The following is a 12833-nucleotide window of genomic DNA, read 5'->3' as shown; positions in this document are numbered from 1 at the left end:
TGACCTACCATGAGGACAGTTATCCTTGAAGTGAACCAATATGAAGGGGGTGGTCACACCCCAGACCAGTACCTTCTGCCTTGTCCAGTCACTGATGAGTTCTTTGCCTTGACACTCCCTGAATACATTATCTTAATAAACAGAACATCCATCATTTTTCATCTTGTTCAAGTGAGTTTGGGTGTGAGCATTCCAACCTCAAGTCCTGGACACTCCCAAGCATTAATTTCTCTTCCCCTGACTATTCTTCCCACCCTACCTTCTCAGTTTCATTTTATTTTAACTGATTGTCAGTTGAAACCTTGTCCTTCTAGACAAAAATAAAACCTTTAGGATCTTGGTTAGGTAAAAATGTCTTAGATATGACACCAGAAGTGCTTTCCTTAAAAGAACATACTTATATTACACTTCATCAAAATTAAAACTACTTTTTGAAAGACACTGTTATAAGGATGAAAAGTGAAGTCAGATTGGGGGAAAAAAGGTTTGCAAATCACTTATTTGATAAAAGAGTGGTATCCAGAATGTGTCAAGGATACTTACAACTTAATAACAGGAAAATAACCTAACTGTGGACTTCCCTGGTGGCACAGTGGGTAAGAATCCTCCTGCCAATGCAGGGGACACAGGTTTGATCCCTGGTCTGAGAAGATTCCACATGCCACAGAACAACTACGCTCCTCCACTGCAACTACTGAGACCACATGCTGCAACTGCTGAAGCCCAAGCTCCTAGAGCTTGTGCTCCACAACAAGAGAAGCCACCACAATGAGAAGCCTGCGCACCGCAATGAAGAGCAGGCCCCACTCGCCACAATAGAGAATGCCCTCAGAAAGCAACGGAGACCTGGAACAGCCAAAAAAGGAAAAGAAAATAATCTAATTAAAAAATGAGCAAGGGGACTTCCCTGGCAGTCCAGTGGTTAAGATTTTGCCTTTCCAATGCAGGGTGTATGTGTTTGATCGCTGGTCAGAGAGCTAAACCCCACATGCCTTGTGGCCAAAAAACCAGAACATAGAAAACAACAGAAACAATACTGTAACAAATTCAATAAAGACTTACAAAAATTTTTAAAAACAAACAGGAATTTGCTATATGATGTAGGGAAACCCAGTGCTCAGTGACAACTAGAGGGGTGGAATAGGGTGGGATGTTGGAGGGAGGTTCAAGAGGGAGGTGCTATATGTATACCTATGGCTGATTCATGCTGATGTATGGCAGAAACCAACACAATAGTGTAAAGCAATTATCCCTCAATTAAAAATAAATTTTAAAAAATGAGCAAGCCATCTAAACAGGCACTTTAGTGAAGACAATAAATGGCAAATGCTCACATAATAAGATGCTCAACCCCATTAGTCATTAGGGAAATGAAAATTAAAACCACAATGAGATACCATTACACTTCTAATAGAATGGCTAAAATTGAAAAGACTCACCATACCCCGTGAACTAAAACTCTCATATAATGGTAGAAGGGAATGTAAAATGGCACAGCCACTTTGGAAAACAGTTTGGAAGCTTCTTACAAAGTTAAACATACATCTACCGTAAGATTCAGCCATTCTGCTCATAAATATTTACTCAAGAGAAATGAAAGCAAATGTTCATATAAAAATTAGAACACAAATGTTCATAGTAGCTTTGTTTATGATTGCCCCAACTAGAAACAACACAAATGTCCACCAACACTTAAATGGATAAACAATTGTAGTATTTACATACAGTGAAATATCTCTTAGTAACAAAATGAAATGAACTACACACACAGCAGGGTGGATAGTTTGATTCTCAAAATAACTATACTGAGTAAAAGAAGCCAGACAAAACAAAACATACTGTATAATTCCATATGTATATAAACCTAGAAAATGAAAACCGATCTAGAATAACAGTGAATCGGTGGTTGCCTGGGAGTTAGGAGCACAGGGAGGTAGGACAGAGAGATAATAAAGGGGCAAGAAGAAACTCTGGAGAGTGATGGATATATTCCTCATCTTGATGGTGGTAATGGCTTCAGGCATATGTTGAGATTAACCAAATTATACTCTTTGTATATGTCAGTTTATTGTATGTCGCTTATACATCAATAAAGCTATTAAAACCTTAGAAAGACTTTAAAAAAAAGACTTCTTAAATTATGTCTCTGTGCCCCTAAGAACTTTGTTTCATTGGCCTGGAATCAGGAGGTTTTATTTAGCTTCTGATGGGTAATGGTTGGGCTTCAGCCAGGCGCTAAAGAACAAGATTGCACAAGCACCGACCTGACGGCTCATGAAGTTCTCATGGGGGTCTTCTGAATCTAAAACTGCAACTCTTCCATGCTACACACCCGCTCCTTCATATTTTCCTACTAGCATACTCTCTACCTGGCATAATTTCTCTAGGGTCAATTTGAAATTACCATGGCCACATTGGGGAATTTTTAACATGAAGACTGTTCGCTTTAGAGGGCCCCAGGTTCAATCCCTGGTCAGGGAACTAAGATCCCACAAGCTTTGTGGCATGGCCAAAAAAAAAAAAAAAGTACATTAGAACAAAAAGGGAAGAAACTCTCATGAGGAAATTGTTTAAAAAGAGAATATTTTTAACATAAGAGACTATATTAGCTTTGTTTCTATACTTCAAGGATTAATGAATGGTAGCTTTAGATTTATTTAGATTGGTAAAATTGTCAGTGGCCTGAGTTATTGTCCAACCAGCTGTAATCTCAATATCTATATATCTGTTTATCTCTTTCTCTTTCTTTTGTTTGTCAAAATGTGGTTTCTGTATCAATACATTCTTTCTTCTCCTTCAAAAAGCAACATAAATAGCCTTTAAAAAATAAAATTTCACATTTGTCTGAAGCTGTGCATGCTGTCACTCAGTCATGTCCAACACCTTGCAACCCCAGGGGCTGTTGCCCACCAGGCTCCTCTGTCCATGGAATTTTCAGGGTAAGAATACTGGAGTGGGTTGCCATTTCCTACTGTAGAGGATCTTCCTGACCCAGGGATTGAACCTGAATCTCTTGCTTCTCCTGCATCGACAGGCATATTATTTACCACTGTACCACCTGGGAAATCTTGTCTGAAGCTGCTGCTGCTGCTGCTGCTGCTAAGTCGCTTCAGTCGTGTCCGACTCTGTGCAACCCCATAGACGGCAGCCCGCCAGGCTCCCCCATCCCTGGGATTCTCCAGGCAAGAATACTAGAGTGGGTTGCCATTTCCTTCTCCAATGCATGGAAGTGAAAAGTGAAAATGAAGTCACTCAGTCGTGTCCGACTCTTAGCGACCCCATGGACTGCAGCCTACCAGGCTCCTCCATCCATGCGATTTTCCAGGCAAGAGTACTGGAGTGGGGTGCCATTGCCTTCTCCGTGTCTGAAGCTGGGCCCTCCTAAATTTTTTTTGTCCCTCTCTCTGTTTTACCTCTTTAGGAAATTTTTAAAGATTAACTGATCAAAAAACATTCAGTTGTTATATGTATGTACACTTTTCTAGTCCAAATTAAGCCATCAAAATGTCTAAAAACAAGAAAAGAAACTTATTAATGATGCTTCTTTTTGTCGACACTGAAAAGTGTACTTATATAATAGCCTTTGTTATTCTGATTATGAGAAAAGAACTTAATTCCAAGATGAAGGAGAGATTTTGATACAATTGAGAGTCTTTATAAATTAGTTTACCATTTAAAAATAATGTCACCACAATATTTTGGTTTGTACAAAACCAAGGTTAAATTATTTAAACTTTCTAAATTTCTTACACTGGTTTTATGAGTTAAGTAAGTTACCATTGTCTCCATAATTTTATGAGAAAATATATATACAAACAAATGACAATAACAAATGCATTTTTAAAGAGTTTAATTTTATGAAATTCTTAAGTTGCTACAAATCACAAAAATTTAACATATTAGCTAAAATTGAAATTTCCACATCCTGACTACCTTTAAGGCCTTAGATAAAATGTTAAGTTAATTAATAAATAATCTTTGGCTGTCTGTACAGTTACTATGTAAGAAACAGATACAAAACACTGGTCATTGAACATAATTTTTTATTCTTATCCCCTGGAACAGCACTGTCCTTATCTTCCATAAATTCAGGAAAAGTGAAGAGAACTAATGAGATTTCAAAACCAAAAAATTTAAAGCTCTCAGAAACTCCTTGAATGTCCATGGCCTAAAGTCTTGCCATTATCCTTAATAGCAGTAAGATCTGTCTCCTCTAGGATCCACAAGTTACCTCCTTCTGAGTAAATAACAGGTTGCCCCACGGATTTGGAAAGTAATCTCCATCTTAGACTCTACCCTATGACATGCTGATATCACTAATTACAGCAGGGGACGCATACCTTCAGTTTTATCACCAACAAGTACAGCTGTTTTTTTTGAAACACCCACCTAAGCAGCCTCTGCATGATCCCAAACCTGAAGGCTTGGCTTCCTGAAGAGGCATCAGAGAAAAACTGCCCTTGAGCCTCAATGGAAAAGAGATTTTCAGGTACTGTTAGCAATTGACCCAACAAAACTCCAAAGTATTGAAGTTATGTTTTCCAACTTAAAAGACATATATCGCTTCTTCCTGAATACTGGATGGCCATTCCATTGGCACAATTTAACACTATTCTTAGGATCCCTCCAGGAACTGCTGACTGCAGAAGTGGACAGCTTCTGCCCAAGGTTAATCTCATTCTTCAGAGGCCTTTTTCTTTCCCTTTACCACTCATCATGCCTATTATTGTACTTTACACTCCCCAGTAAGTCTTCTCAATATGTTCTCCCTTACCTTCATCCTGCGACTTTTGACCCCATACGACCTTCTGCCACTTAAAAGGTAAAATGTCCTGACAGGTCTTTCTCAAACCACAACTACTGCTCTGAACTTAACTGTTTGCTGACAAAATTTTAATCATTTTTCTTTTAAACACTTGAGAAGATACATTTCCTATTAAGGCCCATTCTGGTTCTTCTGGGCTTCCCTGGTGGCTCAGACGGTAAAGAATTTGCCTGCAATGCAGGAGACCTGGGTTTGATGCCTGGGTTGGGAAGATCCCCTGGAGAAGGAAATGGCTACCCACACCAGTATTCTTGCCTGGAGAATCCCATGGACAGAGGAGCTTGGTGGGTTACAGTCCATGGGGTCGCAAAGAGTCGGACACGACTAAGCCACTAACACACTTGTCTGGTTCTTAAGTTTCCCTTACATCATTAATCCCAAACTTTGGTCATATAGTAACTGGCCTCCAGTTCTGCAGCTCTGGTTCCGGCCCTTCTACTCCTCTGTATCCCACCACCTCCTGACACTGTGCATGGCATCACTACACCAGCAGCCACCATTACAGATAGCAGAGCTCTGGAGCTAGAGCAAGTGGAGGAGGGCAGCGGCTGGTGGCCAAGCACAGAGGGTCAAGCTAGAGGGCCAGCGCTAGCACCAAGCAACCACCAGTACCTGCACAAGTACCCTGGGAACTGGTGACGGCATGTGCTTGTGGCCCGTGTGTGGGTGGCGGTGTGGAAGGAGCATGGTTTGGGCGGGTGGCATCATGGACGAGAAGGTGTTCACCAAGGAGCTGACCAGTGGACCAAGCAGCTGAACAAGTGCAATCAGCTGTCCGAGTCCTAGGTCAGGAGCCTCCACCAGAAGGCTAAAGAAATTGTGACAGAAGAATCCAACGTGCAAGTCGTTCGATGTCTAGTCACTGTCTGTAAAGATGTGCATGGGAAATTTCATGATCCCATGGAATTGTTTAGAATTGGTGGCACGTCACCAGATACGAATTACTTGTTTATGGGCAATTATTTTGACAGAGGATATCATTCAGTGAAAACAGTTACTCTGCTTGTAGCTCTTAAGGTTCATTACCATGAAAGTATCACCTTTCTTCGGGGAAATCATGACTGCAGACAGATCACACAAGTATATGGTTTCTATGATGCGTGTTTAAGAAACTACAGAAATGCAAATGTTTAGAAATATTTTATAGATCTTTTTGACTATCTTCCTCTCACTGAATAGGATATCACTTCCTATTATTGGATGGGCAGATCTGTCTACATGGTGACCACTCAGCAGCCATAGATAACACTGGATCACATCAGAGCACTTGGTCATCTACAAGAAGTTCTCCATTAGGGTCCAGTGTGTGACTTGCTGTGGTCAGATCCAGATGAACGGTGGAGGTTGGGTTATATCTCCTCGAGGAGCTGGTTACACCTTGGGACAAGATATTTCTGAGACATTTAATCATGTCAATGGCCTCACTTTGGTGTCTAGAGCTCATCAGCTGGTGATGGAGGAATATAACTGGTGCCATGACCTAAATGGAGTAACGATTTTCAGTGCTCCAGACTGTTGTTATCCTTGTGGTAACCAAGCTGCAATCATGGAACTTGATATTCTAAAATACTCTTTCTTGCAGTTTGAAAATACTCCTTGCAGAACTGAGCCACATGTTGCTCATGGTACCCTAGACTGCTTCCTGTAATGAAATTTTAAACTTGTACAGTTTTGCTCTTTCCATGCCATATAATGGATATGGGAAGAGCAACTCCACAAGTGTCAGAGAACAGTTAACACTCAAAAAAACTTTTTTTCACATGGACCAAAAAGATGTTCCATATAAAAATACAAAGCCTCTTGGAAGGACTGATGAAGGACTCAGCTGAAGGACTGAAGCTGAAGCTGAAGCTCCAATACTTTGGCCACCTGATGCGAAGAGCCAACTCATTGGAAAAGACCATGATTCTGGGAGAGATTGAAGGCAGGAGAAGAAGGGGGCAACAGAGGATGAGATGGTTGGATGGTATCACTGATTCAATGGACATGAGTTTGAGCAAGCTCTGGGAGATGAAGGACAGGGAAGCCTGGTGTGCTGCAGCCCATGGGGTCACAAAGAGTTGGACACGACTGAGAGGCTGAACTGAACTTGTCATCAACAGCCATGACCACTTTAGAATGAACCAATTCATTGCATGCTGAAGCGACATTGTTGGTCAAGAAACCAGTTTCTGTCCTAGCGCTGTTTGTAGTTACTTTGCTTTCTCTGAGAAACTGCAGATAATAAGATGTAAACATTAACACCTTGTGAATACAATTTAACTTCCATTTAGCTATAGCTTTACTCAGTATGCCTGTAGATGAGAATAGCAAAAGAAAAAAAAAAGAATAGCAGCAATCATTGGAGCTTAATGAACATTTTTAAAAATAAGCACCAAAGCATCCCTTCGATTTGTGAGTTTTGAAATCATTTTGTTTATTTTTAGGGATACCATTTTATTTAATCATATGATTTGTCTGCCCTCAATTTATCTCCGCTTCTAAAATCTTGGCCTCATATTGTTCTTTGTTACTGTCAGAACCTGGTGATTTGTTTTGAATGGAGTTTTTTTTTTTTTTTTCTCCCTCCTATAAAATGATGTTACTGCACAAGAGCACTGCAGTGTTTTTTCATAATAAACTTGTGAACTAAGAACTGAGAAAGTCAAATTTTAATTGATCAATGGGCAAGACTGGTGTTGTTTATTTAAAGGATGCATTAATTGATAAATTTTAGAATCTGTAGAATTCCAGATAAAGAAAAATAAGAATCAAGGCCACTAAAAAAAACTGACCTCACATCAACAAAATACTTCTACTGAGGCTTGCTGTTCAGTTGCTCAGTTATGTCTGACTCTTTGTGACCCCATGGACTGCAGCACACCAGGCTTCCCTTTTTTTTTTTTTAACCTCGCCACAAGGCTTGCAGGATCTTAATTCCCCAACCAGGGATCAAACCCAGGCCCCCTGCAGTGGAAGCATGGAGTTCTAACCATTGGACAACCAAGGGTACAAATACTTTTCTCTTCAGAGACGTTCTTTTGGGGAACTGTTTACTTCCACTCACATTATCCACCCATTTTAAGGGACATATAATTAGCTCACGCAAAATGATACTTATACTTCCAATAAGGTCTGTGCTCCATTAGGATACCATTTCTTTTGTGATCATCAGACTTATGCCCACCCGCCACACACTAACTTATCCAATATATTTGAGGTAATTGTTAGAGATTTTCAGATATTTAAAACTACCTGTCTTCCAATGGATCAAATTCTCATGAAAAGTAGAGGGAAACAGCAGAATCTGGACAGCTCCAGAAAGGTAACTGACTCTTCATGCATTCTCTGTGAGCTGCAGTTCCCACACTGGTGAAAACGTGGCCCCAAACCTGTCTCTTATCTTAACAGATGCCATAAACCACACAACTTCTACTCAAGAAGACCCCCTCACCCCCCCAAAAAAAGTCTAAATTAATTAGCCAGATTGTCACTAGCAGTCTTATAGCCCTTGATTTCCTTGGCTAGCAGAGGAAAGGGTTCTCCTTTAGCAAACACCTCTTGATGCATTTACATAAATACTACAGGTCAATAGAACAATTTCTGACGAGGCTAAAAGAAAAAGGCACCGGGCTGTCTACAAGAGACCAGCTGAACCATAGGGCATGTTTCCATGGCCTGGGTTAGGTCACCTAGGCTTCTATGTCCAGGGTCTATTACAAGGATGAATGATCATCATTTTGTTTCTGGTAACTGCCTGTGGTGCTTTGGGGCAGAGCCTGTCCAGAGTCTTAAATGCCATTGAGCAGCCCTTGTCATATCACAAGATTCAGCACTTAATCCTGCAATAAAAGAAGCATGAGAGACTTGCCCAAGTCCTTTTACAGACAGCTCTCTCAGTGCTACCTCTAGATCAGCAAAATCTCAGTAATGGTGATGATTAGAATACATAGATTCATGTCCTGTGGCCTGACCTCATCTGGCCTTGGATGAAAGGGAGGAGCAAGAGAGACATGCAGCCCCTGACATGCAGGAGCTGGCCTGGCACTCACCGCAAGGCCTTGGTGCTCTCCTGTTGAACAGATTCCCAACATCAGACAAGGCCACTCTGTGACTAATGGATCAAGACCAAAACTAGACTAATAAACATTGTCCAAATTCCCAAAATGACTAAATATTACCCTCTCCTAGCTCATATAAATAAATGGGTGCTGCTTCTTTGTCAATCACTCCCTTCGCCTCACCTTTCTAGATAAGAATTAATATACCCAATCATAAAATCACTCTCACTTTCTAAGAACCTCCAATCCTTGGAATCTCCCCCACAAATCGCCTTATATGAGGCCACATCCCATAAAAGAATCTAACACCTTCTTATTGAGACATCCCGTGGTATGTATGTTCTCCCTCATGACAAGGAATCAATGAACTCAGATTTGCATGACTAGATGAACAAATTAATGAATGAAAGGACTTACATCATAATAAAAGATCCAGGACTTGCCCCCTAAGAGCTCATGATGTAGCAAGAGAGACAAAGAAACAGTTCTCAGTCAGTGTGATGAATATCATAATAAAACATAAAGACAGGATGCTGTACGAGTGACATATTAGAGCCAGGGGTGTCAGTGAAGGCATTCTGGGACAGGGGAAACTAGGGTGAACCTTAGGTAGAAGTTAGCCCAGTACAGAGGCAGGTGTTGGATTCAGTGGGAGGAAAATAATGTTTTAGTCAGAGAGAGTAATAAGCTCAAAGGCAAGAAGCAGAGAGAGTATATAACTAGACCATGGCTGAGGTCAAGCAGGGACTACCAACAAGTCTTCTGGGCCTTATATGCTTTTAGGTCCACTGAAGGGTGGTAGGATTAAATTGTATTTTATGAAGATTCAATAACCACATACTGTGATCAAAGTTAAAAAATCATTTACCTCCAGATGTTAAGATGGATACAGCATCACTTTTGTTGTATTGCAAAAAAGGCATAAATTGAATTAACCTTGAGGAAAAATCAAATGATTGCAAATTAAGGAACATTCTACATTTTGAACTTCAAAAATATCAATGTCATGAAACAAACAAACAAAAAACGCTGAGAAGCTGTTCCAGGTTCAAGGAAACTAAACATGACTAAACACCATGCTTTACCCTGGACTGGATTTGGGAATGAAATACTTTTCTTCTTTTGTTAGAGAGGATGTCAATGGGACAACCGATGTAACTCAGCTAGATAATACTATGTCCATGTTAATTGCCTGATCTTGGGAATTCCCTGGTGTTCCAGTGGTTAGGACTCTGCATTCTCACTGCTGCTGAGGGCTCAGTTTCAATCCCTGGTCAAGATTCCCAGGAGCCATGTGGCACAGCACCCTCCCCCCCCAAAAAAATTGCCTGATTTTGATAATTGTACTGCAGTTATATAAGAAAATGTCCTTGTCTTCTGGAAATGTGCACCACATTTAGGAAAAGGAAAATCATGTCCATAACTAACTCTCAAACTGTTTAGAAAACTGCTCAGAAAAAAAAAAATATATATATGTAAATGAAAGAAGCATAAAGCAAATGTGGTAAACTGTTAATATTTGGGGAATCTAGGCGAAGGATAGTCATGAATTCCTTATATTATTTCTGTAACTATTCTGTAAGACTGCAACTTTGTCAAAATACAATTACCCCTTCAGCAAAAGATGGAGAAGCTCTATACAGTCAACAAAAACAAGACCAGGAGCTGACTGGGGCTCAGATCATGAACTCCTTATTACCAAATTCAGACTGAAATTGAAGAAAGCAGGGAAAACCGCTAGACCATTCAGGTATGACCTAAGTCAAATCCCCTATGATTATACAGTGGAAGTGAGAAATAGATTTAAGGGCCTAGATCTGATAGATAGAGTTCCTGATGAACTATGGAATGAGGTTCATGACATTGTACAGGAGACAGGGATCAAGACCATCCCCATGGAAAACAAATGCAAAAAAGCAAAATGGCTGTCTGGGGAGGCCTTACAAATAGCTATGAAAAGAAGAGAAGTGAAAAGCAAAGGAGAAAATGAAAGATATACCCATTTGAATGCAGAGATCCAAAGAATAGCAAGAAGAGATAAGAAAGCCTTCTTCGCCATCAATGCAAAGAAATAGAGGAAAAGAACAGAATGGGAAAGACTAGAGATCTCTTCAAGAAAATTAGAGATACCAAGGGAATATTTCATGCAAAGATGGGCTTGATAAAGGACAGAAATGGTATGGACCTAACAGAAGCAGATGTTAAGAAGAGATGGCAAGAATACACAGAAGAACTGTACAAAAAAGATCTTCACGACCCAGATAATCACGATGGTGTGATCACTCATCTAGAGCCAGACATCCTGGAATGTGAAGTCAAATGGGCCTTAGAAAGCATCACTACGAACAAAGCTAGTGGAGGTGATGGAATTCCAGTTGAGCTATTTCAAATCCTAAAAGATGATGCTGTGAAAGTGCTGCACTCAATATGCCAGCACATTTGGAAAACTCAGCAGTGGCGACACGACTGGAAAAGGTCAGTTTTCATTCCAATCCCAAAGAAAGGCAATGCCAAAGAATGCCCAAACTACTGCACAATTGCACTCATCTCACATGCTACTAAAATAATGCTCAAAATTCTCCAAGCCAGGCTTCAGCAATACGTGAAGCGTGAACTTCCTGATGTTCAAGCTGGTTTTAGAAAAGGCAGAGGAACCAGAGATCAAATTGCCAACATCCGCTGGATCATGGAAAAAGCAAGAGAATTCCAGAAAAACATCTATTTCTGCTTTATTGACTATGCCAAAGCCTTTGACTGTGTGGATCACAATAAACTGCGGAAAATTCTGAGAGAGATGGGGATACCAGACCACCTGACCTGCCTCTTGAGAAATCTGTATGCAGGTCAGGAAGCAACAGTTAGAACTGGACATGGAACAACAGACTGGCTCCAAATAGGAAAAGGAGTACATCAAGGCTGTATATTGTCACCCTGCTTATTTAACTTGTATGCAGAGTACATCATGAGAAACGCTGGACTGGAAGAAACACAAGCTGGAATCAAGATTGCCGGGAGAAATATCAATAACCTCAGATATGCAAATGACACCACCGTTATGGCAGAAAGTGAAGAGGAACTAAAAAGCCTCTTGATGAAAGTGAAAGAGGAGAGTGAAAAAGTTGGCTTAAAGCTCAACATTCAGAAAATGAAGATCATGGCATCCGGTCCCATCACTTCATGGGAAATAGATGGGGAAACAGTGGAAACAGTGTCAGACTTTATTTTGGGGGGCTCCAAAATCACTGCCGATGGTGACTGCAGCCATGAAATTCAAAGACGCTTACTCCTTGGAAGGAAAGTTATGACCAACCTAGATAGTATATTCAAAAGCAGAGATATTACTTTGCCGACTAAGGTCCGTCTAGTCAAGGCTATGGTTTTTCCAGTAGTCATGTATGGATGTGAGAGTTGGACTGTGAAGAAGGCTGAGCGCCGAAGAACTGATGCTTTTGAACTGTGGTGTTGGAGAAGACTCTTGAGAGTCCCTTGGACTGCAAGGAGATCCAACCAGTCCATTCTGAAGGAGATCAACCCTGGGATTTCTTTGGAAGGAATGATGCTAAAGCTGAAACTCCAGTACTTTGGCCACCTCATGCAAAGAGTTGATTCATTGGAAAAGACTGTGATGCTGGGAGGGATTGGGGGCAGGAGGAGAAGGGGACGACAGAGGATGAGATGGCTGGATAGCATTACTGACTCAATGGACACGAGTCTGAGTGAACTCCAACTCCGGGAGTTGGTGATGGATAGGGAGGCCTGGCGTGCTATGATTCATGGAGTCGCAAAGAGTTGGACACGACTGAGCAACTGAACTGAACTACCAAAAAATAAATAAATAAGAGCATGTAGTTGAAAGGTTCTATGTGTTAGCACTGTGGTGGGACCTGGGGAGGTGAGAGTGAATAAGATGCTCCCATACCCTACTGGACTCACAGTCTAGGAGGCCATCTTGGCAGGAGATCCAAAGG

The 12833-nt window shown here is 40.8% G+C and overlaps 1 pseudogene; it reads left to right on the top strand.

Moving 5' to 3' along the window:
- Positions 1 to 5531: 5531 nt before the first annotated feature.
- On the top strand, positions 5532 to 6473 carry LOC138930731 (serine/threonine-protein phosphatase 2A catalytic subunit alpha isoform pseudogene; annotated as a pseudogene).
- The last annotated feature ends 6360 nt before the right edge of the window (positions 6474 to 12833 follow it).

The sequence above is a fragment of the Ovis canadensis genome, chromosome X (genome assembly GCF_042477335.2).
Source record: "Ovis canadensis isolate MfBH-ARS-UI-01 breed Bighorn chromosome X, ARS-UI_OviCan_v2, whole genome shotgun sequence".
Classification (NCBI taxonomy): domain Eukaryota; kingdom Metazoa; phylum Chordata; class Mammalia; order Artiodactyla; family Bovidae; genus Ovis; species Ovis canadensis.
Note: the sequence above shows the minus strand (reverse complement) of the source record. Positions and strands in the feature narration are given on the sequence as shown.